Source organism: Anomaloglossus baeobatrachus, chromosome 4 (assembly GCF_048569485.1).
Source record: "Anomaloglossus baeobatrachus isolate aAnoBae1 chromosome 4, aAnoBae1.hap1, whole genome shotgun sequence".
NCBI lineage: Eukaryota > Metazoa > Chordata > Amphibia > Anura > Aromobatidae > Anomaloglossus > Anomaloglossus baeobatrachus.
This window is the reverse complement of record NC_134356.1, coordinates 113,351,359-113,378,809: the sequence shown is the minus strand read 5'-3', so window position 1 is coordinate 113,378,809 and position 27,451 is coordinate 113,351,359. Positions and strand designations below refer to the sequence as shown.

Genomic DNA, 27,451 nt, shown 5'->3' with positions numbered 1-27,451 from the left:
TGTCCTTTCAGTACCACACTCCATGCCCCCAGTGTGGAGCACAGTATTGCACTGCCCCAGCTGTCCTTTCAGCACCACACTCCATGCCCCCAGTGTGGAGCACAGTATTACAGTATTGCACTGCCCCAGCTGTCCTTTCAGCACCACACTCCATTGCCCCCAGTGTGGAGCACAGTATTGCACTGCCCCAGCTGTCCTTTCAGCACCACACTCCATGCCCCCAGTGTGGAGCACAGTATTGCACTGCCCCAGCTGTCCTTTCAGCACCACACTCCATGCCCCCAATGTGGAGCACAGTATTGCACTGCCCCAGCTGTCCTTTCAGCACCACACTCCATGCCCCCAGTGTGGAGCACAGTATTGCACTGCCCCAGCTGTCCTTTCAGCACCACACTCCATGCCCCCAGTGTGGAGCACAGTATTACAGTATTGCACTGCCCCAGCTGTCCTTTCAGTACCACACTCCATGCCCCCAGTGTGGAGCACAGTATTGCGCTGCCCCAGCTGTCCTTTCAGCACCACACTCCATGCCCCCAGTGTGGAGCACAGTATTACAGTATTGCACTGCCCCAGCTGTCCTTTCAGCACCACACTCCATGCCCCCAATGTGGAGCACAGTATTGCACTGCCCCAGCTGTCCTTTCAGCACCACACTCCATTGCCCCCAGTGTGGAGCACAGTATTGCACTGCCCCAGCTGTCCTTTCAGCACCACACTCCATTGCCCCCAGTGTGGAGCACAGTATTACATTGCCCCAGCTGTCCTTTCAGCACCACACTCCATGCCCCCAGTGTGGAGCACAGTATTACACTGCCCCAGCACCACACTCCATGCCCCCAGTGTGGAGCACAGTATTGCACTGCCCCAGCTGTCCTTTCAGCACCACACTCCATGCCCCCAGTGTGGAGCACAGTATTGCACTGCCCCAGCTGTCCTTTCAGCACCACACTCCATGCCCCCAGTGTGGAGCACAGTATTGCACTGCCCCAGCTGTCCTTTCAGCACCACACTCCATGCCCCCAGTGTGGAGCACAGTATTACATTGCCCCAGCTGTCCTTTCAGCACCACACTCCATGCCCCCAGTGTGGAGCACAGTATTACACTGCCCCAGCTGTCCTTTCAGCACCACACTCCATGCCCCCAGTGTGGAGCACAGTATTACACTGCCCCAGCTGTCCTTTCAGCACCACACTCCATGCCCCCAGTATGGAGCACAGTATTACATTGCCCCAGCTGTCCTTTCAGCACCACACTCCATGCCCCCAGTGTGGAGCACAGTATTACAGTATTGCACTGCCCCAGCTGTCCTTTCAGTACCACACTCCATGCCCCCAGTGTGGAGCACAGTATTGCATTGCCCCAGCACCACACTCCATTTCCCCCAGTGTGGAGCACAGTATTGCACTGCCCCAGCTGTCCTTTCAGCACCACACTCCATGCCCCCAATGTGGAGCACAGTATTACACTGCCCCAGCTGTCCTTTCAGCACCACACTCCATGCGCCCAGTGTGGAGCACAGTATTGCACTGCCCCAGCTGTCCTTTCAGCACCACACTCCAATGCCCCCAGTGTGGAGCACAGTATTGCACTGCCCCAGCTGTCCTTTCAGCACCACACTCCATTGCCCCTAGTGTGGAGCACAGTATTGCACTGCCCCAGCTGTCCTTTCAGCACCACACTCCATGCCCCCAGTGTGGAGCACAGTATTGCACTGCCCCAGCTGTCCTTTCAGCACCACACTCCATGCCCCCAATGTGGAGCACAGTATTGCACTGCCCCAGCTGTCCTTTCAGCACCACACTCCATGCCCCCAGTGTGGAGCACAGTATTGCACTGCCCCAGCTGTCCTTTCAGCACCACACTCCATGCCCCCAGTGTGGAGCACAGTATTACAGTATTGCACTGCCCCAGCTGTCCTTTCAGTACCACACTCCATACCCCCAGTGTGGAGCACAGTATTGCACTGCCCCAGCTGTCCTTTCAGCACCACACTCCATGCCCCCAGTGTGGAGCACAGTATTACAGTATTGCACTGCCCCAGCTGTCCTTTCAGCACCACACTCCATGCCCCCAATGTGGAGCACAGTATTGCACTGCCCCAGCTGTCCTTTCAGCACCACACTCCATGCCCCCAATGTGGAGCACAGTATTGCACTGCCCCAGCTGTCCCTTCAGCACCACACTCCATGCCCCCAGTGTGGAGCACAGTATTACACTGCCCCAGCTGTCCTTTCAGCACCACACTCCATGCCCCCAATGTGGAGCACAGTATTGCACTGCCCCAGCTGTCCTTTCAGCACCACACTCCATGCCCCCAGTGTGGAGCACAGTATTGCACTGCCCCAGCTGTCCTTTCAGCACCACACTCCATGCCCCCAGTGTGGAGCACAGTATTACAGTATTGCACTGCCCCAGCTGTCCTTTCAGTACCACACTCCATGCCCCCAGTGTGGAGCACAGTATTGCACTGCCCCAGCTGTCCTTTCAGCACCACACTCCATGCCCCCAGTGTGGAGCACAGTATTACACTGCCCCAGCTGTCCTTTCAGCACCACACTCCATGCCCCCAATGTGGAGCACAGTATTGCACTGCCCCAGCTGTCCTTTCAGCACCACACTCCATGCCCCCAGTGTGGAGCACAGTATTGCACTGCCCCAGCTGTCCTTTCAGCACCACACTCCATTGCCCCCAGTGTGGAGCACAGTATTACATTGCCCCAGCTGTCCTTTCAGCACCACACTCCATGCCCCCAGTGTGGAGCACAGTATTACAGTATTGCACTGCCCCAGCTGTCCTTTCAGCACCACACTCCATGCCCCCAGTGTGGAGCACAGTATTACAGTATTGCACTGCCCCAGCTGTCCTTTCAGTACCACACTCCATGCCCCCAGTGTGGAGCACAGTATTGCACTGCCCCAGCACCACACTCCATGCCCCCAGTGTGGAGCACAGTATTGAAACGCCCCAGCTGTCCTTTCAGCAACACACTCCATTGCCCCCAATGTGGAGCACAGTATTGCACTGCCCCAGCTGTCCTTTCAGCACCACACTCCATGCCCCCAGTGTGGAGCACAGTATTACACTGCCCCAGCTGTCCTTTCAGCACCACACTCCATGCCCCCAATGTGGAGCACAGTATTGCACTGCCCCAGCTGTCCTTTCAGCACCACACTCCATGCCCCCAGTGTGGAGCACAGTATTACATTGCCCCAGCTGTCCTTTCAGCACCACACTCCATGCCCCCAGTGTGGAGCACAGTATTACAGTATTGCACTGCCCCAGCTGTCCTTTCAGCACCACACTCCATGCCCCCAGTGTGGAGCACAGTATTACAGTATTGCACTGCCCCAGCTGTCCTTTCAGTACCACACTCCATGCCCCCAGTGTGGAGCACAGTATTGCACTGCCCCAGCACCACACTCCATGCCCCCAGTGTGGAGCACAGTATTGAAACGCCCCAGCTGTCCTTTCAGCAACACACTCCATTGCCCCCAATGTGGAGCACAGTATTGCACTGCCCCAGCTGTCCTTTCAGCACCACACTCCATTGCCCCCAGTGTGGAGCACAGTATTACACTGCCCCAGCTGTCCTTTCAGCACCACACTCCATGCCCCCAGTGTGGAGCACAGTATTACATTGCCCCAGCTGTCCTTTCAGCACCACACTCCATGCCCCCAATGTGGAGCACAGTATTGCACTGCCCCAGCTGTCCTTTCAGCACCACACTCCATGCCCCCAGTGTGGAGCACAGTATTGCACTGCCCCAGCTGTCCTTTCAGCACCACACTCCATTGTCCCCAGTGTGGAGCACAGTATTACATTGCCCCAGCTGTCCTTTCAGCACCACACTCCATGCCCCCAGTGTGGAGCACAGTATTGCACTGCCCCAGCTGTCCTTTCAGCACCACACTCCATGCCCCCAGTGTGGAGCACAGTATTACAGTATTGCACTGCCCCAGCTGTCCTTTCAGTACCACACTCCATACCCCCAGTGTGGAGCACAGTATTGCACTGCCCCAGCTGTCCTTTCAGCACCACACTCCATGCCCCCAGTGTGGAGCACAGTATTACAGTATTGCACTGCCCCAGCTGTCCTTTCAGCACCACACTCCATGCCCCCAATGTGGAGCACAGTATTGCACTGCCCCAGCTGTCCTTTCAGCACCACACTCCATGCCCCCAATGTGGAGCACAGTATTGCACTGCCCCAGCTGTCCCTTCAGCACCACACTCCATGCCCCCAGTGTGGAGCACAGTATTACACTGCCCCAGCTGTCCTTTCAGCACCACACTCCATGCCCCCAATGTGGAGCACAGTATTGCACTGCCCCAGCTGTCCTTTCAGCACCACACTCCATGCCCCCAGTGTGGAGCACAGTATTGCACTGCCCCAGCTGTCCTTTCAGCACCACACTCCATGCCCCCAGTGTGGAGCACAGTATTACAGTATTGCACTGCCCCAGCTGTCCTTTCAGTACCACACTCCATGCCCCCAGTGTGGAGCACAGTATTGCACTGCCCCAGCTGTCCTTTCAGCACCACACTCCATGCCCCCAGTGTGGAGCACAGTATTACACTGCCCCAGCTGTCCTTTCAGCACCACACTCCATGCCCCCAATGTGGAGCACAGTATTGCACTGCCCCAGCTGTCCTTTCAGCACCACACTCCATGCCCCCAGTGTGGAGCACAGTATTGCACTGCCCCAGCTGTCCTTTCAGCACCACACTCCATTGCCCCCAGTGTGGAGCACAGTATTACATTGCCCCAGCTGTCCTTTCAGCACCACACTCCATGCCCCCAGTGTGGAGCACAGTATTACAGTATTGCACTGCCCCAGCTGTCCTTTCAGCACCACACTCCATGCCCCCAGTGTGGAGCACAGTATTACAGTATTGCACTGCCCCAGCTGTCCTTTCAGTACCACACTCCATGCCCCCAGTGTGGAGCACAGTATTGCACTGCCCCAGCACCACACTCCATGCCCCCAGTGTGGAGCACAGTATTGAAACGCCCCAGCTGTCCTTTCAGCAACACACTCCATTGCCCCCAATGTGGAGCACAGTATTGCACTGCCCCAGCTGTCCTTTCAGCACCACACTCCATGCCCCCAGTGTGGAGCACAGTATTACACTGCCCCAGCTGTCCTTTCAGCACCACACTCCATGCCCCCAATGTGGAGCACAGTATTGCACTGCCCCAGCTGTCCTTTCAGCACCACACTCCATGCCCCCAGTGTGGAGCACAGTATTACATTGCCCCAGCTGTCCTTTCAGCACCACACTCCATGCCCCCAGTGTGGAGCACAGTATTACAGTATTGCACTGCCCCAGCTGTCCTTTCAGCACCACACTCCATGCCCCCAGTGTGGAGCACAGTATTACAGTATTGCACTGCCCCAGCTGTCCTTTCAGTACCACACTCCATGCCCCCAGTGTGGAGCACAGTATTGCACTGCCCCAGCACCACACTCCATGCCCCCAGTGTGGAGCACAGTATTGAAACGCCCCAGCTGTCCTTTCAGCAACACACTCCATTGCCCCCAATGTGGAGCACAGTATTGCACTGCCCCAGCTGTCCTTTCAGCACCACACTCCATGCCCCCAGTGTGGAGCACAGTATTACACTGCCCCAGCTGTCCTTTCAGCACCACACTCCATGCCCCCAATGTGGAGCACAGTATTGCACTGCCCCAGCTGTCCTTTCAGCACCACACTCCATGCCCCCAGTGTGGAGCACAGTATTACACTGCCCCAGCTGTCCTTTCAGCACCACACTCCATGCCCCCAATGTGGAGCACAGTATTGCACTGCCCCAGCTGTCCTTTCAGCACCACACTCCATGCCCCCAGTGTGGAGCACAGTATTGCACTGCCCCAGCTGTCCTTTCAGCACCACACTCCATGCCCCCAGTGTGGAGCACAGTATTACAGTATTGCACTGCCCCAGCTGTCCTTTCAGTACCACACTCCATGCCCCCAGTGTGGAGCACAGTATTGCACTGCCCCAGCTGTCCTTTCAGCACCACACTCCATGCCCCCAGTGTGGAGCACAGTATTACACTGCCCCAGCTGTCCTTTCAGCACCACACTCCATGCCCCCAATGTGGAGCACAGTATTGCACTGCCCCAGCTGTCCTTTCAGCACCACACTCCATGCCCCCAGTGTGGAGCACAGTATTGCACTGCCCCAGCTGTCCTTTCAGCACCACACTCCATTGCCCCCAGTGTGGAGCACAGTATTACATTGCCCCAGCTGTCCTTTCAGCACCACACTCCATGCCCCCAGTGTGGAGCACAGTATTACAGTATTGCACTGCCCCAGCTGTCCTTTCAGCACCACACTCCATGCCCCCAGTGTGGAGCACAGTATTACAGTATTGCACTGCCCCAGCTGTCCTTTCAGTACCACACTCCATGCCCCCAGTGTGGAGCACAGTATTGCACTGCCCCAGCACCACACTCCATGCCCCCAGTGTGGAGCACAGTATTGAAACGCCCCAGCTGTCCTTTCAGCAACACACTCCATTGCCCCCAATGTGGAGCACAGTATTGCACTGCCCCAGCTGTCCTTTCAGCACCACACTCCATGCCCCCAGTGTGGAGCACAGTATTACACTGCCCCAGCTGTCCTTTCAGCACCACACTCCATGCCCCCAATGTGGAGCACAGTATTGCACTGCCCCAGCTGTCCTTTCAGCACCACACTCCATGCCCCCAGTGTGGAGCACAGTATTACATTGCCCCAGCTGTCCTTTCAGCACCACACTCCATGCCCCCAGTGTGGAGCACAGTATTACAGTATTGCACTGCCCCAGCTGTCCTTTCAGCACCACACTCCATGCCCCCAGTGTGGAGCACAGTATTACAGTATTGCACTGCCCCAGCTGTCCTTTCAGTACCACACTCCATGCCCCCAGTGTGGAGCACAGTATTGCACTGCCCCAGCACCACACTCCATGCCCCCAGTGTGGAGCACAGTATTGAAACGCCCCAGCTGTCCTTTCAGCAACACACTCCATTGCCCCCAATGTGGAGCACAGTATTGCACTGCCCCAGCTGTCCTTTCAGCACCACACTCCATTGCCCCCAGTGTGGAGCACAGTATTACACTGCCCCAGCTGTCCTTTCAGCACCACACTCCATGCCCCCAGTGTGGAGCACAGTATTACATTGCCCCAGCTGTCCTTTCAGCACCACACTCCATGCCCCCAATGTGGAGCACAGTATTGCACTGCCCCAGCTGTCCTTTCAGCACCACACTCCATGCCCCCAGTGTGGAGCACAGTATTGCACTGCCCCAGCTGTCCTTTCAGCACCACACTCCATTGTCCCCAGTGTGGAGCACAGTATTACATTGCCCCAGCTGTCCTTTCAGCACCACACTCCATGCCCCCAGTGTGGAGCACAGTATTGCACTGCCCCAGCACCACACTCCATGCCCCCAGTGTGGAGCACAGTATTGCACTGCCCCAGCTGTCCTTTCAGCACCACACTCCATGCCCCCAGTGTGGAGCACAGTATTGCACTGCCCCAGCACCACACTCCATGCCCCCAGTGTGGAGCACAGTATTGCACTGCCCCAGCTGTCCTTTCAGCACCACACTCCATGCCCCCAGTGTGGATCACAGTATTACACTGCCCCAGCACCACACTCCTTTGCACAGTATTACACTGCCCCAGCTGCCTGCCTGTAGATCCCCTGGGATCACTAACCTGTAAGGCTGTGTAGTGGATCTGCAGTGAAGCCGAGAATCCCTGTGAGATCCTGCCTGGTCCTGGCTGCCGCGGAGGGTAGAGTGGACTGAGCTCGCTGCCTGGTGTCACTCCCTTCCTGGTGTCTCCCTCCTCCTCCTCCTGATTACTAGTCTGTGCTCTGCATTGATTGATAGTGATCAGCTGCCTCCTTCACAAAACATCACCACTGACTATGGCAAAGAAAAGCGCCTCCTCCTGAGAGGAATTCAGAATTGGGGGGAGGGTGAGCTGAGTATGGGGGTGGAATGACCTTGCATTTTGACTACAGGCTCTGAAGGCAGTGTCCCCCGGAACCCAACCCTCATTTCACCTTCTTGTAAGGGTCCTAATGAGATACTTCATTATTTCTGTCATCTTTGCTTCATTGGTCAAAGTAATATTAATCACAGGCCGGCTACAAAGACACAAGCATCGCCATTCCTCTGCAGAAAAGTTCATGAATTAGTCATTCACATGTCAGACCAGTGCTGCCAGGGCAGGCTCAGCCACAGATGCCAGCCGCTGTCACTCTGCTTTCTTAGGTTTACAGGCAGAACTCTCTGCTTCTGTCTTCTAAGTATTTCAAGGATCCATATTCTGCGGGTTTTTAGTTATTATGCATATTGCAGACACAAGCTGACTGCGCCAGTCACCTAAGGTAACCGTGCCAGACAATACTCCATCGAAGTCTAGGGAATCCAACAGTTAAATTATGATTGTACTCATGTTATCACTAGCATACACACATCAGTATATAACAAACACACACACACATATAACGCACATACTCACACATACAGTATAACTCACATACACACATATATAACTTACACACGTATTGCACACACACCAGTATAATACACACAATCACACACCAGTATATAGCACACACATAACACACACACACCAGTATATAACACACATAACACACTTACACGCCAGTATATAACACACATAACACCCTCACACACCAGTATATAACACACATAACACCCTCACACACCAGTATATAACACACACATAACACACTTAGAACCCTTTCACACATCAGTTTTTTGCTATCAGTCGCAATCCGTCATTTTGTGACAAAAACGGATTCAGTGCTGGATCTGTTTTTTTCTCATTGATTTGTATTAGTGACGGATTGGGATGGATGGCCTCGTTTCATCTGTCATAAAATGTTTGTCTGGGCGACGGAGCCGACATCCACATAAACGTTTTTTGCCTGCATCAAAAAAATGGACGGCGACGGATCCATCGGTGTTCGTCATTTGTAATAATGGAAGCCTATGGGTGCAGGATCCGTCACAATCCGTCAAATCATAAACCAGAAACAAAAACAAAAATAGTTCATACAGCAATTTGGCTCAGCTGGTCAGATAACAAAGGGTTTAGTCCAACTCTGATCAAAACTGACAAGCACAACAGATCTTTCTACCTATTCACACATAGACTGCTTCTGAGAAAGCTCAGGTGTCTTTTAATAGATCAGCAAAGCCAGGATAGTAGGTATGGAATGACCAGTCCCACCTAGCTCTTCTGTTTGTTCCTAAAACCCAGAACCACAATCCTGGTCCATTTAAAAACACCTCTCAGTACTATCCCTGCTGGAGCCTGGGTCCCTGGGTCCTACATCACAGAAGCTTGTGTACTGTGTCCGCATAGGTCTCCTTCTCCTTCGCTCTCCATACTGTGTCTGCATAGGTTACCCCCTCACTCCTCATACTGTATCCCCACCCATCCCCCTCACGCCTCCTACTGTATCCACATACATTCCTCCCTTTTGCTCTCCATACTGTGTCTGCATTCATTCCCCCTCACTCCTCATACTGTATCCACATTTATTCCCCCCTCACTTCTGATACTGTCCTCAAATCTTCCCCATACTGGTCCCCCTACTTTGCATCCATCCCCACTCATGCTGTTTCCTCATACATATCCTACTTTATCTCCCCCTTGCTTCTCATATTGTGTCTTTACATTTCTCCATCTCTCCATATTGTGCCCGCATCCATCCACCAAATCTTCCCCATACTTTCTATACACCTAACCCCCACTCATACTGTTTCCTCATAGAAATCTTCCTTCATCTCCCCCTTGCTTCTCATATTTCTTCAGCTCCACTGGAACACTGAGCACAAACGCCATGCCTCTGCAGGGCCACATCAGCTGACCTGATCACACTGCTAATGTGCCCTGTCCCGGAAGTGCCTGCGGTCAGGGCTCCGATTGTACTAGCATCTGACATACACAAGTACAATTGAACACAGGGAGCTGGCGCGCTGCAGGTTCACTGATCCTGTTTTTTCTAAAAACACATTCGAGTTCAAACCCTGGACACCTGTTGTCCAGTACAAATCCCGAACTTTACCATTCAGGTTTGCTCATCCCTAACCTTTAGCATTCAGCACTGCCTGCATCCTCTGGGCAAGCACTGGATCTGATTGAAGCATGTTTCGACCAAAATCTGATACCAGATGTCAGCTAAACACTGGGTATGTATACAGCTTTTATTCCACTCTACCCACAATTGAGTTGAGGTCTTAGGACAGTGGGGGCCAATCCAGCACCTCTACTTCATTGTCATTGACCCATTTGTTTCCAAATCTCTATGTATGCTTCAGGTCGTTGTCCTGCTTGAACACTATATTGTCTTTTTAATATCCATAATACTTAAGTGTGCAAAGTAATTTGTCTTGTAGGCTACTCACATATAACTTAGCATTGACACCACCATCAATCCAGGTCATGAATCCAATACCTTTCGCTATGAAACAGCCCCATAGCATCAGGCTTCCTCCACTGAACTTCACAGTTCCTTCAATTTCTTGATCCGTTCTCCCCTTTTCACCCACCAGAGCCTAGTCTATTGACTTTCATCTCATCTCTCCAAATCACCGGTTTCCAATCTTCTACTGTGCACTCTTCACACTATTAAGCAAACTCAAGCAAATGCTTTTTTTGATTATATTGAAGTCGAGGCTTCTTCACCTTTTTTGGGTCACCATTCCATACTTGTGTAATGTGCGTCGCACGCTGCTTGCATGGACGTCTGTAATCTCACTATTATGAAGCATTTGAGCAACCTCCATTGGCATGTTTATCGCACCAGAACTCATATACCTTGTAATGAGATGACTTGTTAACTCTGATGTTTTGCCTGGATGCCCACCTCTTGGCTTTTGAATGGATGGATGGACTTCATTTCATATTTTCCCAACTGTCATGGCACAGACGTGATGCAGTTTGGCAATTTTCCTGACCAAGAGACCACTATTGATGAGCTGGATGATGCTATTTCTCTTTTCTTTGGTTTCTAAAGCTGCTCCTCAATTCGGAACAGTGACCTTTTGCTTGGGAATAAATCTAATAACACTGAGCTATTAGTTCTGATTATCTCAATGCAGGACTGTTTCACTCTCATACTGCCCTGGGCACCTAGCTTGAATATGGCTCCATTAAAAGTCTATTTACACTATCTGATTATTGTGATGATTTGCTTATTTCTGAGCAATCATAATAATAATCGTTTAGTGTAAACAAATATCAAGACTAACAATAAAACTATCAATGATCATCAACTGTAATGCTGTAAACAAAAGTATTTTTAGAGGCACGATTGCTCTAATTCTGTTTAGAGACATTTCTACAAGGCATTGCTGCCTAAGACACAGCCAGAGTCTTGTGTCTGGTGATGTGGGCTTTATTCTTCAAAAGTCATATTCTTTATTTGAAAATACATCATTCACTTAGCTAAACCAGAAGTTTGAATTTGTGCACATATATAATTCATATTTACAAATAACAAGAAATAGGCTGAGGCCACACGGGGTTATGTGCGATTCCTTGCATGACACTCAGCTCACACTCGCAGCACAGCGGGAGCTGAGTGTCATGCAAGTTGCGAGTGTCATGCGACTGTGGTCTGATCATGCGATCAGACCACAACTGCAGAGCAGGGGGCTGGTGCTTCAAAGGGGAGGGCTGGTGCTTCAAAGAAGAGGGCTGGCACTTCAAAGGGGAGGGCTGGCGCTGCAGAGGAGAAGGAGGGAATTATCTCCCTATCTCCTTCGTTGCCGGCTGATGCGAGAATCGCACTGCTCTTGTGTTACACCGGTGTAACATGAGAGCAGTGCGATGTTTCTCTTACCCCATAGACTTGTATGGGTGCGAGTGGAACAGGATCACATTCCACTTGCAGCATGCTGCGACTGTTTTCTCAGTCCAATTAGGGCCGAGAAAATAATCACTCATGGGAACTGCACCATAGAATAATATTGATCCGAGTGGAATGTGATTCTTTATTACATTCCACTCGCACCGTTTTTCTCACAATGTGTCCTAGGCCATACAGTCACTAAATATACCACAATGCCATGACTTGATATTATTCTCATGTCATCGCTGTATAATATCACCATAAAATGAATGGATAATACCATGACAGAATAACATACCCATATTGTGACTTAATAATACCACCATATTGTGAAAGAATAACCCAATCGTGCTGACACTAGATAATAACACCATAATATGAATGGATAACTCCAGCATTTTGTGACTGAAAACCCCCCTTAATAAAATGCTAAAATCAACAAACCATGACTAGATAACTCCATGATTAGAGTGTTGTCATATGCACACTTCTCAGCACGTGATGTGGTATGCGACTGCAGGGTTTAATCTATCTGTTTTCATTCAATCTTATATTCCTCCTGCAAAGTGAGTATACATTACACCCCAACATAGTCTTCTCCCCCTAGATACACAACACACTGCCACTACTCATCAAACACATGGGGTGATGAATGCCAAAAGTATACACTGCTGTCGTACAATAATGAGCCAAAGGAAGGTTTAGCCAGTAGTCTTCCAAAAATAACATAAAAAACAGAATTTACTAGAAAAGCTAAAAATGAATTAGACAAGTAAATAAAAAAATACATGTAGGACTGTTACGCATTTCTAACCCTAGTCCTTGAGTTGTTAATTATAACTATTTGTCATTAAGAACCCAAGGTCTAGAGTTTGACATCATTGATAGTGATGAGCGAGTACTAAAAAGCTCGGGTGCTCGAAGCTCGGGCCGAGCCTCCCAAGATACTCGTGTACTCGGCCCGAGCAACGAGCCCAATGTTATCCTATGGGAGACCCGAGTATTTTTGTGAAATGACCTCCCGGCAGCATGGAGAAACCCTAAAAATGTCACAAAAGTCTCAGAAGAGTGCTCAAATGACATGGCAACAGCATGGGGAAGACCCCTTGAAGCATTTATCACTCAAAAGTCACAGCTGTGAACAATTTTGTCCGCGTTTTACGCCATTTTTACGGACTCACCAGAAAACCTTCCAAAATGACCCCAAAATGATTTTTCATGGCGGAAATGTTAAGGGCACATACCCAATAGTGAGATAGAGCTGGTGTATGTTACTTTTTGAGATCAATACATGAAAGATTTTACGTGAAAACATTGTGTGGCACTCCGATGTCCCTGAGAAGAGACGTACATGAAGGCCTCTTGAGTCTAATGTGCCCATTTTGAGGAAGTGAGTCTTTGTAGTATTTTCCTTTGCCAGGGCAGTCCTAAATTGTGAGGTTCACCAATGCCCCTGCATACAGACGTGCATGAGGGCCTCAAAACATTAAGTGTCCATTGTCAGGAAGTGGGTGTATTATAGTATAGCCCTTAGGCAGGGCAGCCAAAAATTGGGAGGCTCCACATTGTCCCTGGGTAGAGACGTGCATGAGGGCCTCAAAACATTAAGTGTCCATTTTAAGGAAGTGGGTGTATTTCAGTATAGCCCTTAGGCAGGGCAGCCAAAAATTGGGAGGCTCCACATTGTCCCTGGGTAGAGACGTGCATGATGGCCTTTAAACCTGAAGTGCCCATTGTAAGGAAGTGGGTCTATTTCAGTATAGCCCTTTGCCAGGGCAGCCAAAAATTGGGAGGCTCCACATTGTCCCTGGGTAGAGACGTGCATGAGGGCCTCAAAACATTAAGTGTCCATTGTCAGGAAGTGGGTGTATTATAGTATAGCCCTTAGGCAGGGCAGCCAAAAATTGGGAGGCTCCACATTGTCCCTGGGTAGAGACGTGCATGATGGCCTTTAAACCTGAAGTGCCCATTGTAAGGAAGTGGGTCTATTTCAGTATAGCCCTTTGCCAGGGCAGCCAAAAATTGGGAGGCTCCACATTGTCCCTGGGTAGAGACGTGCATGATGGCCTTTAAACCTGAAGTGCCCATTGTAAGGAAGTGGGTCTATTTCAGTATAGCCCTTTGCCAGGGCAGCCAAAAATTGGGAGGCTCCACATTGTCCCTGGGTAGAGACGTGCATGAGGGCCTCAAAACATTAAGTGTCCATTGTCAGGAAGTGGGTGTATTATAGTATAGCCCTTAGGCAGGGCAGCCAAAAATTGGGAGGCTCCACATTGTCCCTGGGTAGAGACGTGCATGATGGCCTTTAAACCTGAAGTGCCCATTGTAAGGAAGTGGGTCTATTTCAGTATAGCCCTTTGCCAGGGCAGCCAAAAATTGGGAGGCTCCACATTGTCCCTGGGTAGAGACGTGCATGAGGGCCTCAAAACATTAAGTGTCCATTGTCAGGAAGTGGGTGTATTATAGTATAGCCCTTAGGCAGGGCAGCCAAAAATTGGGAGGCTCCACATTGTCCCTGGGTAGAGACGTGCATGATGGCCTTTAAACCTGAAGTGCCCATTGTAAGGAAGTGGGTCTATTTCAGTATAGCCCTTTGCCAGGGCAGCCAAAAATTGGGAGGCTCCACATTGTCCCTGGGTAGAGACGTGCATGATGGCCTTTAAACCTGAAGTGCCCATTGTAAGGAAGTGGGTCTATTTCAGTATAGCCCTTTGCCAGGGCAGCCAAAAATTGGGAGGCTCCACATTGTCCCTGGGTAGAGACGTGCATGAGGGCCTCAAAACATTAAGTGTCCATTTTAAGGAAGTGGGTGTATTTCAGTATAGCCCTTAGGCAGGGCAGCCAAAAATTGGGAGGCTCCACATTGTCCCTGGGTAGAGACGTGCATGAGGGCCTCAAAACATTAAGTGTCCATTTTAAGGAAGTGGGTGTATTTCAGTATAGCCCTTAGGCAGGGCAGCCAAAAATTGGGAGGCTCCACATTGTCCCTGGATAGAGACGTGCATGATGGCCTTTAAACCTGAAGTGCCCATTGTAAGGAAGTGGGTCTATTTCAGTATAGCCCTTTGCCAGGGCAGCCAAAAATTGGGAGGCTCCACATTGTCCCTGGGTAGAGACGTGCATGAGGGCCTCAAAACATTAAGTGTCCATTTTAAGGAAGTGGGTGTATTTCAGTATAGCCCTTAGGCAGGGCAGCCAAAAATTGGGAGGCTCCACATTGTCCCTGGATAGAGACGTGCATGATGGCCTTTAAACCTGAAGTGCCCATTGTAAGGAAGTGGGTCTATTTCAGTATAGCCCTTTGCCAGGGCAGCCAAAAATTGGGAGGCTCCACATTGTCCCTGGGTAGAGACGTGCATGAGGGCCTCAAAACATTAAGTGTCCATTTTAAGGAAGTGGGTGTATTTCAGTATAGCCCTTAGGCAGGGCAGCCAAAAATTGGGAGGCTACACGTTGTCCCTGGGTAGAGACGTGCATGAGGGCCTCAAAACATTGTTCCCATTGCAAAGGAGCGGGTCTCCTGTCGTTGTAATGTCCATTCTGCAAAGAATGGGCGAAAAAATTTACCACTGGGGGTATACCTGAAACAAAGACCTAACTATTGTAACGGTCATCATGATGGCGCATGAGGAGAAGGAGGAGCAGTCCAGCGATTATCCAAAGTCGAGAAGTGTACCCATGGGTGAGTGGAGGTACATGGCAAACTTTAAATTCCGCTCTCATTTGCTGGTGGTGTGGTGAAGTCTGGCCCAATCCAACCCTTGTTCATCTTTATCAGAGTCAGCCTGTCAGCATTTTCAGTTGACAGGCGGGTGCGTTTATCTGTAATGATTCCACCTGCGGCACTAAAAACACGCTCTGACAAAACGCTAGCAGCAGGGCAGGCCAGGACTTCCAAGGCGTAGAGAGCCAATTCATGCCACGTGTCCAGCTTGGATACCCAATAATTGTAAGGCACAGAGGAATGTCGGAGTACAGTTGTTCGATCTGCAAGGTACTCCTTCAGCATCTGGGCAAACTTAGGATTTCTTGTGGCACTACCCCGCACCTCAGGGGCTGTGGTACGTGAGGGGCTGAGAAAACTGTCCCACATCTTAAAGACTGTTCCCCTACCTCTGGCGGATTGGACTTGTGCCTCTCTCGGCTGTACGCCTCGGTTGTCCACTGATTCCTGACCTATGCCGCTAGCGTTTTGTGAGGGGAATGCTTTGCCTACTTCCGTGAGTATGGCCTTCCGAAACTGCTGCATTTTGGTTGACCTCTCATCCACGGGAATAAGAGACAAAAAGTTCTCCTTGTAGCGTGGGTCTAACAGTGTTACCAACCAGTAATGATTGTCGGCCAAGATGTTCTTAACGCGAGGGTCACGAGACAGGCAGCTTACCATAAAGTCAGCCATGTGCGCCAGACTCTTAACAGCCAGGACTTCAGTAGCCTGACCAACAAGATGACTGAACATGCTGTCCTCCTCCTCCTCCTCCTCCTCCTCCTCCTCATCTACCCTGTCCTCTGGCCAGCCACGCTGAATCGAGGATATGACTGGTGTGCATGTCATATCCTCAATTTGGCCGGAGAGTTGCTCCATGTCTTCATCCTCCTCCTCGTCATAGTCCTCCACTGCACGTTGTGATGAGACGAGGCTGGGCTGTGTGTTATCACCCACACCCACTACTGTTTCTTGCTGCAACTCATCGCGCTCCGCCTGCAATGCATCATGTTTGTTTTTCAAAAGGGACCGTTTTAGAAGGCAGAGTAGCGGTATGGTGACGCTAATAATGGCGTCATCACCACTCACCATCTTGGTGGAGTCCTCAAAGTTTTGGAGGATGGTACATAGGTCTGACATCCATCTCCACTCCTCAGGTGTTATGTGTGGAGTTTGACCCATTTCCCGACGGCTTAGGTGATGCAGGTACTCAACAACTGCCCTCTTCTGCTCACATATCCTGACCAACATGTGCAGAGTTGAATTCCAACGCGTGGGGACATCACACACCAGTCTGTGAGCCGGAAGATGCAAACGGCGCTGAAAGCCGGCAAGGCCGGCTGAAGCAGTAGGTGACTTTCGAAAATGTGCAGACAGGCGGCGAACTTTTACCAGCAGATCAGACAGCTCTGGGTATGACTTTATAAACCGCTGAACCACGAGGTTGAGCACATGGGCCACGCATGGAACATGTGTCAGCTGGCCTCGCCTCAAAGCCGCCACCAGGTTCCGGCCATTGTCACAAACGACCTTTCCTGGCTTTAGGTTCAGAGGTGTGAGCCAGTGATCTGCCTGCTGTTTCAGAGCTGTCCACAGCTCTTCTGCATTGTGGGGTTTGTCACCTATGCAGATTAGCTTCAGCACAGCCTGTTGCCGCTTCGCCGAGGCAGTGCTGCAGTGCTTCCAGCTTGTGACTGGTGTGGAGGGCACAGTGGATGAGGATGCGCAGGAGGAGGAGGAGGCTGAAGAGCATGACATTCCGGAGCTGTAGAGTGTGGGTGAAACACTGACTGAGGTAGGGCCTGCAAACCTTGGTGTGGGAAGGACGTGTTCCGTCCCTCGCTCAGACTGGGTCCCAGCTTCCACAATATTAACCCAGTGTGCCGTCAACGAGATGTAGCGGCCTTGCCCACAAGCACTTGTCCACGTGTCTGTGGTTAGGTGGACTTTGGGTGAAACAGCGTTGTTCAGGGCACGTGTGATGTTTTGTGACACGTGGTTATGCAACGCGGGGACGGCACACCGGGAGAAATAGTGGCGGCTGGGGACCGAGTAACGTGGGACAGCTGCCGCCATCAGGTCACGGAATGCTTCTGTCTCCACCAGCCTAAAAGGCAACATTTCCAGCGCAAGCAGTCGCGAAATGTTAGCATTTAGAACTGTGGCATGTGGGGTGTTGGCAGTGTATTTGCGCCTGCGTTCAAAGGTTTGCTGAATGGATAACTGAACGCTGCGCTGGGACAAGGACGTGCTTGATGATGGTGTTCTTTCTGCGTAGGCAACTGCAGGTGCAGGAGTGGAGGAGGCTTGTTCGCAGGCAGCATGGACAGAGGATTGGCTCGCATGCACAACCAGCGAAGACGTAGCAGTGACATCAGCAAGCACTGCTCCTCGACTCTGTTGTACTTCCCACAAAGTCGGGTGCTTGGCTGACATGTGCCTGATCATGCTGGTGGTGGTCAGGCTGCTAGTTTTGGTACCCCTGCTGATGCTGGCACGGCAGGTGTTGCAAATGGCCTTTTTTGAATCATCTGGATCCAACTTAAAAAACTGCCAGACTCGTGAAGACCTAACATTTGTACAGGCACCTTGTGTCGTCGTGTTGTTACGGGGAACGGTTGCCTGACTTCTGCCTGGGACCACCACCCTGCTTCTTACTGCCTGTTGTGATGCTACGCCTCCCTCCCCCTGTGCACTGCTGTCCTCGCTCTGCATATCCTCCTGCCAGGTTGGGTCAGTTACTGGATCATCCACCACGTCGTCTTCCTCTTCCGCACCCTGCTCCTCCTCCTGACTTGCTGACAATTGTGTCTCATCATCGTCCACCACTTGTTGAGACACGTTGCCAACTTCGTGAGAACGTGGCTGCTCAAATATTTGGCTATCTGTACAGACGATCTCCTCATGACCCACTTCAATATGAGCTGGCGAGAGGCCAGAATGTGTGAATGGAAACGTGAACAGCTCTTCCGAGTGTCCAAGTGTGGGATCATTAATGTCCGAGGAGGACGTGTACTCAGCCTGGTGGTAGGAAGGAGGATCAGGTTCAGAAATGTGCGGTGCAGTATCACGGCTACTGACACTTGACCGTGTGGAAGACAGAGTGTTTGTGGTGGTGCCAATCTGACTGGAAGCATTATCCGCTATCCAACTAACAACCTGTTGACACTGGTCTTGGTTCAAGAGCGGTGTACTGCTGCGGTCCCCAAGAATTTGGGACAGGACGTGCGAGCGACTAGATGTGGCCCTTTGTTGTGGCGAAATTAGAGCTTGCCCACGACCTCGGCCTCTGCCTGCACCACCATCACGTCCACTTCCTTGTTCCTTGCCAATGCCCTTGCGCATTTTGCAATGCTGTGCACTGCTGACGTGTATATTCACTACTTGTGCGTTATATCAAAGTTTCTGGAAATTGCACACCAGTGCACCTGTACGCTGCCACCAACAGGCACACACGTGCGGTTTTAAAAACCAAGCACGGACGCAATAATAACCTAACACAGGTTTTAGGAGCAAAAATTAAGAACTCTGACACTATCAGCCACTGCTGACTGACGTGTATTATACACTACACTTGTGCGTTATATAATAGTTTGGTAAACGCACACCAGTGCACCTGTACGCTGCCACCAACAGGCACACACGTGCGGTTTTAAAAACCAAGCACGGACGCAATAATAACCTAACACAGGTTTTAGGAGCAAAAATTAAGAACTCTGACACTATCAGCCACTGCTGACTGACGTGTATTATACACTACACTTGTGCGTTATATAATAGTTTGGTAAACGCACACCAGTGCACCTGTACGCTGCCACCAACAGGCACACACGTGCGGTTTTAAAAACCAAGCACGGACGCAATAATAACCTAACACAGGTTTTAGGAGCAAAAATTAAGAACTCTGACACTATCAGCCACTGCTGACTGACGTGTATATTCACTACTTGTGCGTTATATCAAAGTTTCTGGAAATTGCACACCAGTGCACCTGTACGCTGCCACCAACAGGCACACACGTGCGGTTTTAAAAACCAAGCACGGACGCAATAATAACCTAACACAGGTTTTAGGAGCAAAAATTAAGAACTCTGACACTATCAGCCACTGCTGACTGACGTGTATTATACACTACACTTGTGCGTTATATAATAGTTTGGTAAACGCACACCAGTGCACCTGTACGCTGCCACCAACAGGCACACACGTGCGGTTTTAAAAACCAAGCACGGACGCAATAATAACCTACTAACAGGTTTTTTTGGGGAGCGACAATTACAGTACAGACAAGTCAGACACTATCTGGACTGTTTTACACTGTGTACACCAGCCCCAGATATGAAGGCTGGTATACGGTCACCACTACCCTGCCTGCCTGCCTGCCTGTATACTGCTACAATAGTCCTGACAAGGACTCTTTTGGTCACTAGCCTGTATTCAGACCTGGCTATACCCTGCCTGTATATAGCAACAATAGTCCTGAGAAGGACTCTGCTACTGTACTCCGACCTGGCTATACCCTGCCTGCCTGTATACAACTAGAATAGTCCTGAGAAGGACTTTTGGTCACACTGTTTGCAGCCCTGCAACTGAAAAAGCTATAAAGGGCCGCAAAGCTTTCCCTGAATCAGCGACACTCTCCCTACACTCACTGTCAGAATAGCTGTGAGCAGAGCACAGCGCGCCGGCCGATATAAAGGCTCGGTGACGCTGTGCAGGCCGGCCAATCACTGCAATTCCACAACTAACAGGGCTGTGGCATTGCAGTGGTCTGCCAGCCAATCCCTGCATGAGGGCTGGCTCTCAAAAGAGCGCCAACATGCAGAAATGAAGACCACGAGTAAAGCACGAGTATCGCGAGATTACTCGGTCCCCGCCGAGCAGCCCGAGTACAGCGATACTCGTGCGAGTACCGAGTAGTGACAAGCATGCTCGCTCATCACTAATCATTGATGGAACAATGAATTCTCAATTTTATCAGCAAATTATAAAGGAAAATGTCTGGAAATCTGTCCATTAGCTGAAACTGCAGAGAATGAATGTGCGTCATGAAGAAAGTTAACAACCCAAAGAACACAAGTCATTCTACAAAAGAATATACAAAAAGACTGACCCGCACAGCCAACAGGTGTGAATAGGTGCTAGCTAAAAACACATAACTACAAAACATATACAGCTGCACACTGAAATGCTAACAATGAATAAGGGAACTGTGGTATTGCATTACTGCTATAGGAATATTTGAAAAAAAAAAAAAAAAAGATAGTTAGGTTCCCGGTATACAGAGATTACCTTGCTGTTGGTGACTGGGCTCACATGCATTGGCCAATACATAAGCTAAATATCTATCTCTTTTTTTAAATATTCCTATAGCAGTAATGCAATATCAGAGTTCCCTTATTCATAGTTAGCATTTCAGTGTGCAGCTGTATGTGTTTTATAATTCTACAAAAGAATACTTAGAGAAGAATAAAAATAATGTTCTAGAATTGCCAAGTCAAAGTCCTAACATAATCCCATAAAAATCTTGTGGAAAAACCTAAAGTGAGAAGTTTATGGGAGAAAACCACAGACATTTAAGTGTCAAATTTAGTACAGAGGGACAGGCGTAAATTTCTGCAAGCCGATGTGCAGGATTATTCAAGAATTACCAGAAATGCTTAGATGCAGTTATTGGTGGGGACACACTAGATCCTGAGAACAAAGCTTAACCTATTTTTGTCACTGACAAACATGATCGAATGGATTATTTGTCTAATTTAAAAAATGTCAAGGTCCAATATTTTGACTAGCTTATTGATATTAATTTATAGCCAAACAATGAGACCAATATGCACCAAATGTGCCACTCAAGTAAATCAGGAACTTCTAAAAGTTTTGCACCAGGTTTCAGCTCTCTAAGACATATTGTTATTGATATATTTGCCAAAAAATTAGCATGAAGGAAATATTAATTTATTCCCAAGTGGCTTGACCAATTTGCCAAATAGGTAAATTGGGCACCTTGAAGAGCTTTACACTAGGCTTCAGCTGTCTATGACCCACCATTTCTCATTATGTTAGAGAAAAAATGGAATATGAAAGTTAATATTAATTTATGGACAAGCTACAAGACCAATTGGACTCAAATCTGGCTCATATATAGGTCCTAGAGAACCAAAACCCCGTTTAAAGCATTCAAAAGTAAATGATTTACAGTACCTATCATTTTCTATATACAGTTAGGTCCAGAAATATTTGGACAGTGACACAAGTTTTGTTATTTTAGCTGTTTACAAAAACATGTTCAGAAATACAATTATATATATAATATGGGCTGAAAGTGCACACTCCCAGCTGCAATATGAGAGTTTTCACATCCAAATCGGAGAAAGGGTTTAGGAATCATAGCTCTGTAATGCATAGCCTCTTCTTTTTCAAGGGACCAAAAGTAATTGGACAAGGGACTCTAAGGGTTGCAATTAACTCTGAAGGCGTCTCCCTCGTTAACCTGTAATCAATTAAGTAGTTAAAAGGTCTGGGGTTGATTACAGGTGTGTGGTTTTGCATTTGGAAGCTGTTGCTGTGACCAGACAACATGCGGTCTAAGGAACTCTCAATTGAGGTGAAGCAGAACATCCTGAGGCTGAAAAAAAAGAAAAAATCCATCAGAGAGATAGCAGACATGCTTGGAGTAGCAAAATCAACAGTCGGGTACATTCTGAGAAAAAAGGAATTGACTGGTGAACTTGGGAACTCAAAAAGGCCTGGGCGTCCACGGATGACAACAGTTGTGGATGATCGCCGCATACTTTCTTTGGTGAAGAAGAACCCGTTCACAACATCAACTGAAGTCCAGAACACTCTCAGTGAAGTAGGTGTATCTGTCTCTAAGTCAACTGTAAAGAGAAGACTCCATGAAAGTAAATACAAAGGGTTCACATCTATATGCAAACCATTCATCAATTCCAAAAATAGAAAGGCCAGAGTTAAATTTGCTGAAAAACACCTCATGAAGCCAGCTCAGTTCTGGAAAAGTATTCTATGGACAGATGAGACAAAGATCAACCTGTACCAGAATGATGGGAAGAAAAAAGTTTGGAGAAGAAAGGGAACGGCACATGATCCAAGGCACACCATATCCTCTGTAAAACATGGTGGAGGCAACGTGATGGCATGGGCATGCATGGCTTTCAATGGCACTGGGTCACTTGTGTTTATTGATGACATAACAGCAGACAAGAGTAGCCGGATGAATTCTGAAGTGTACCGGGATATACTTTCAGCCCAGATTCAGCCAAATGCCGCAAAGTTGATCGGACGGCGCTTCATAGTACAGATGGACAATGACCCCAAGCATACAGCCAAAGCTACCCAGGAGTTCATGAGGGCAAAAAAGTGGAACATTCTGCAATGGCCAAGTCAATCACCAGATCTTAACCCAATTGAGCATGCATTTCACTTGCTCAAATCCAGACTTAAGACGGAAAGACCCACAAACAAGCAAGACCTGAAGGCTGCGGCTGTAAAGGCCTGGCAAAGCATTAAGAAGGAGGAAACGCAGCGTTTGGTGATGTCCATGGGTTCCAGACTTAAGGCAGTGATTGCCTCCAAAGGATTCGCAACAAAATATTGAAAATAAAAAAATTTTGTTTGGGTTTGGTTTATTTGTCCAATTACTTTTGACCTCCTAAAATGTGGAGTGTTTGTAAAGAAATGTGTACAATTCCTACAATTTCTATCAGATATTTTTGTTCAAACCTTCAAATTAAACGTTACAATCTGCACTTGAATTCTGTTGTAGAGGTTTCATTTCAAATCCAATGTGGTGGCATGCAGAGCCCAACTCGCGAAAATTGTGTCACTGTCCAAATATTTCTGGACCTAACTGTATTTAAAGAAAAAAGAAAACAGGAAAATATATATTTAAAGAAAAAAGGAAGATAGGAGGAGTACCCAACCCTGGAGAGGAGAGAAAGCATATTCAAAAGGCTCTAGACACACTCGAACAATGGGCTGAAGAGAACAGTGTTGTGTTTAAAAGGGCTAAATATAAAGTCCTACATCTGGGTAAGATAAATGTAAAAAAACCCATATATAGTATTCGAGGAATAGAACTAGGTGATAGTGTAACGCCCTGGACCCCAGGGGTCACAGGTCACTACACAACACCAGACACCCCCTTCCCTGGACAGATCACACCAGTCAAACATTAAACCCTTGTTGCCACCCTCCAGGGTTGATGTCCACACCAGGTGGGGCGGAGCCAGGCAGGTGGCCCCACCCACCGAGGAGTTCACAGCCGGGAGGCGGGAAAAACACAGTAGTCAGTCCAGTTGTGGTCTGTAGTGAGTGAGGAGTGAAAACTGTTGGTGTCTGGGTCGAAACCCAGGCATATTCAGCAAGGTCGGCAGATGGTGGTGGCCGTCTGCAGGAGTTGGCGAAGGTCAGCGGAACCGTAGGACCGGGGTCGGGCGGTGGCCCGCCGGTACCGAACCAGGTAGCAGATTGGAGCCAAGCACCAGGCAGGGTACTCAGACCCCGACTAGGCTTAAAGCCAACCTTTAGTCAAATTCTCTGATTGTGGTCTGGACCTCAGGGGTTCATTCCCACCCAAGTCCCGATTGAAGGCAACAACCCAACTGTTCCGGATAAGTGCCACCGCTAAGGGCCAGAGATCCAAAGGGCCAGCGTCTGCGGGCAAAGGAGCTCCTCCGGCACATATACGTCAGGGAGCGGACTCCCGGTACTCAGGCATTGGGGTCAAAACACAAAACACAGGTGCAGGGAACGACAGCCACCAACAACCCATCCAGGGAGAACACTGCAGCCAGCTGCGGGCCCCATCCATCCAGCCGTTTGGCTTACCAGAGACTCTGTCCATCTGTGTCTGAGTGATTACACCATTGCCATCCGGCACGGCGCTGCACTGCACCGTGACCCTGCACCCTGTCAAAACCCATCCTGAGGAAGTCCACCTCCTACCGGGCCCCGGGACCACCAGCCCCTACCCACAGAGGGGCCAACACCATCGCTCCCGGGAACCTCGTCACCAGCAGCGGGGGTGCCCACCGTCACCACAACCCGTGGGTGGCATCAAGAACACTCCATCCATCCCAAAAATCCAACTCCCCTCCCTTTTCACTCATGGGCGAGGAGCGCTGCTCGAGCCCCAGGTCCGGCTGGCCTTGGCGTCATGAACTCTATCTATCCCGAAAAGTCCAATTCCACCCCCTTTTCACTCGTGGGCGAGGAGCGCTGCTCGAACCCCGGGTCCGGCCCGCTCGAGCCACCGAGGAGAAGGCAAGGAATCCAAGCGCGATCTCCCCGAGCGGCCCCCGGGACGGAGGACTGGCCCCCGCCCGCGACAACTGCACCGGGGAAAAGGGTTTGTGTATAATAGTAGATCCTAGATTAAACATGAGCCAACAATGCGGTGCTGCAGCTAAAAAGGAGAACAACATTCTGGAATGTATCAAGACAAGCATTGAATCTAGATCAAGAGAGGTAATTATTCCCCTATACTCTGCACTGGTCAGACCACACCTGGAATACTGTTTACAGTTCTGGGTGCCCCAATTTAAGAAAGATATCGATATATTGGAGCAAGTCCATAGAAGAGCCACCAAGATGGTAGAAGGTCTGCAAACCATGTCATATGATGACTAGCTAAAAGAACTAGGGATGTTTAGTTTGAAAAAGAGAAGGCTGAGAGGAGATTTAATAGCCGTCTACAAATATCTAAAAGGTAGTGTGGCGCCCTTGACTAGCCAGGTCGTCACAGGTAACACACACACACCCCCACCCCCACTAGACAGTAACAGTAGCCAAACATAAAATCCTTGTTGCCTCCCTCCAGGGTCTGATGTCCACACCAAGTGGGGCGCAGCCAAGCGATTGGCCCCACCCACTGAGGAGTTCACAGGCCTGGAGGCGGGAAAAGGAGTAGAACAGTCCAGGAGGTGGAAGTGAGAGGAGTAAAGTGGAGAGTGTCTGGGTTTGTGGCCCAGGCACTGACAACAAGGTTGGCAGACGGTGGTGGCCGTCTGCAGGAGTGGTGGATCAACGCGAAACCGTAGGACTGGGGTCGGGCGGTGGCCCGCCGGTACCGACCGGGGAGCGAAGTGAAGCCAGCACACACAGGCAGGGCCATCGGACCCCGACTAGGCTTGGAGTCGCCGTCAACAGTCAAATCTGAGTGTGACAGGAACCCCAGGGGTTTCCTAACAACCAAAGACCCGTTTGAAGGCAACCGTCCGCACTGTGAGGGTATACAGCTACCGCCAAAGGCTAGAGACCCAAGGGCCAGCGCCTGCGGGCAAACGGGCTCCTCTGGCATCCATACACCGGGGATCGGACTACCATTGGGGACCCATCGTAGTCAAGACAATACACAAAGGTGCAGGGAAAGACAGCCGCCATCACCTGTCCGGGGAGAGACACTGCAGCTGGCTGCGGGACCCGTCCATCCAGCCGTTTGGCTTACCGGAGACTTTGTGTATCTCTTGCTGAGTGAGTACACCCGTGCCATCCCGCACCGCGCCGCGCTGTCCCTGCAATCCTGCACCCCAGCCATCCAGCCTCCCCGTCACACCACCGGGCCCCGGGACCACCAACCCCTACCCACGGAGGGGGAAAACAACATCCCAGCTGCTTCCTACCATCGCTCCCGGGATCCCCGTCACCAGCAGCGGTGGTGCCCATCTTCACCACAACCCGTGTGTGGCGTCACAGACTAAATCCCCAAACAAACCACCCCCTTTTCACTCACGGGCGAGGAGCGCCGCTCGAGTCTCCAGATCCGGCCCACCACTCGAGCCACCGAGCAGCAGCAGCAGCGCCGGACCCGAGCGTTAGCGAGCGCAGCACCGCCCGCGACAACTTGGCGTCATGAACAGGATTGAACCGATCTACTTACCAGTAGAAGTGCGCCTTGTGGTCCCCGCCGGCGGTGTCCGGATGAAAAATTTGAAGCGCCGCCATCTTTGGCGCGAAAATCTCCCGCTCAAGCGTCTTCCCCGAGCAGGGAAGGCACAAACGCGAAACCCCGCCCCCAAAGCAGAAGTGCTGAAGAGAACCAAGGGGGGGCGGGTGAAAGTCTGCCTAATGTAGCCGAGGCAATAAAAGCGGGGACGCCAGGACTCTGCAAAGATACCCAGTTCCTGGAAGCAGCTTGCAACATGTCAGCACCACCTGAGAGGCCTGAGTCTCCAGAGCCTGCCCCCGGGATGGCGGCGTGGCTGAAAACGCAAGTGATGCTGCTGTGCTGTCGTAACCGGGCCGAGGTACGAGACCTGCTGGATCGCTGGACCGCTGAGATGGAGGAGCTGGCTGCGGTCGTGCGGGCGCATGAAATAGAGGCCATGCTAGAGGAGCTGGTGAGTGACCCACGCCTTTGTGTCCCTGAAGGACCGGCCGCTGTGGCTGAAGGACTCGGTCTACCCCTGGCCCCAGCAGGGCCCGCTCCATCGCCCATGCTGGCCGCCCATACAGCCCCGTTCAGGCCGCCGTCCCCGATGGAGGTGACGGAGTCTGTGTTGCCCCGCCAGGGCCCGGAGGCCCGAGAGGACACCAGCCCACCAATAGCTGGAGCGGTTGACTTGGAAGAACCGATGGCGGGCCTCCGTACACCGGCTGATGACAGGTCACTTGTCACTGGAGAACCACAAGTCTGGGCCCAGCTAGAAACTGTTGCTGTCCTGCCGGGTCCCACCATTAGCCCCTGGAGTCAGATGACAGCGGCCCGGGGGCCGACACAGAACCGGTCTCGGAGTCCGAGGAAGTGGGTGAGAGTCTTCCCAATGGCAGTGCGCCAGTAGCTTTCTATGTCCCGCGCGGCGGTGGAAACGGATACCGGGCAGCCCTCTCCCA

At 50.6% G+C, this 27,451-nt stretch overlaps 1 protein-coding gene across 2 annotated transcripts in view; it reads right to left on the bottom strand.

Annotated features, from left to right (window-relative positions):
• CPLX2 (complexin 2) overlaps positions 1-27,451 on the bottom strand; it is a 365,342-nt gene that overhangs the window by 141,969 nt on the left and 195,922 nt on the right. The window contains exon 1 of one of the 2 annotated variants that reach the window (XM_075344503.1): positions 7,716-7,897. The exons of the other annotated variant lie outside the window; for it this stretch is intronic. The gene's annotated coding sequence lies outside the window, so the exon portion shown is untranslated. Of the gene's footprint in view, positions 1-7,715; positions 7,898-27,451 lie in introns of those variants that run through there. 2 annotated transcript variants of the gene reach the window in all.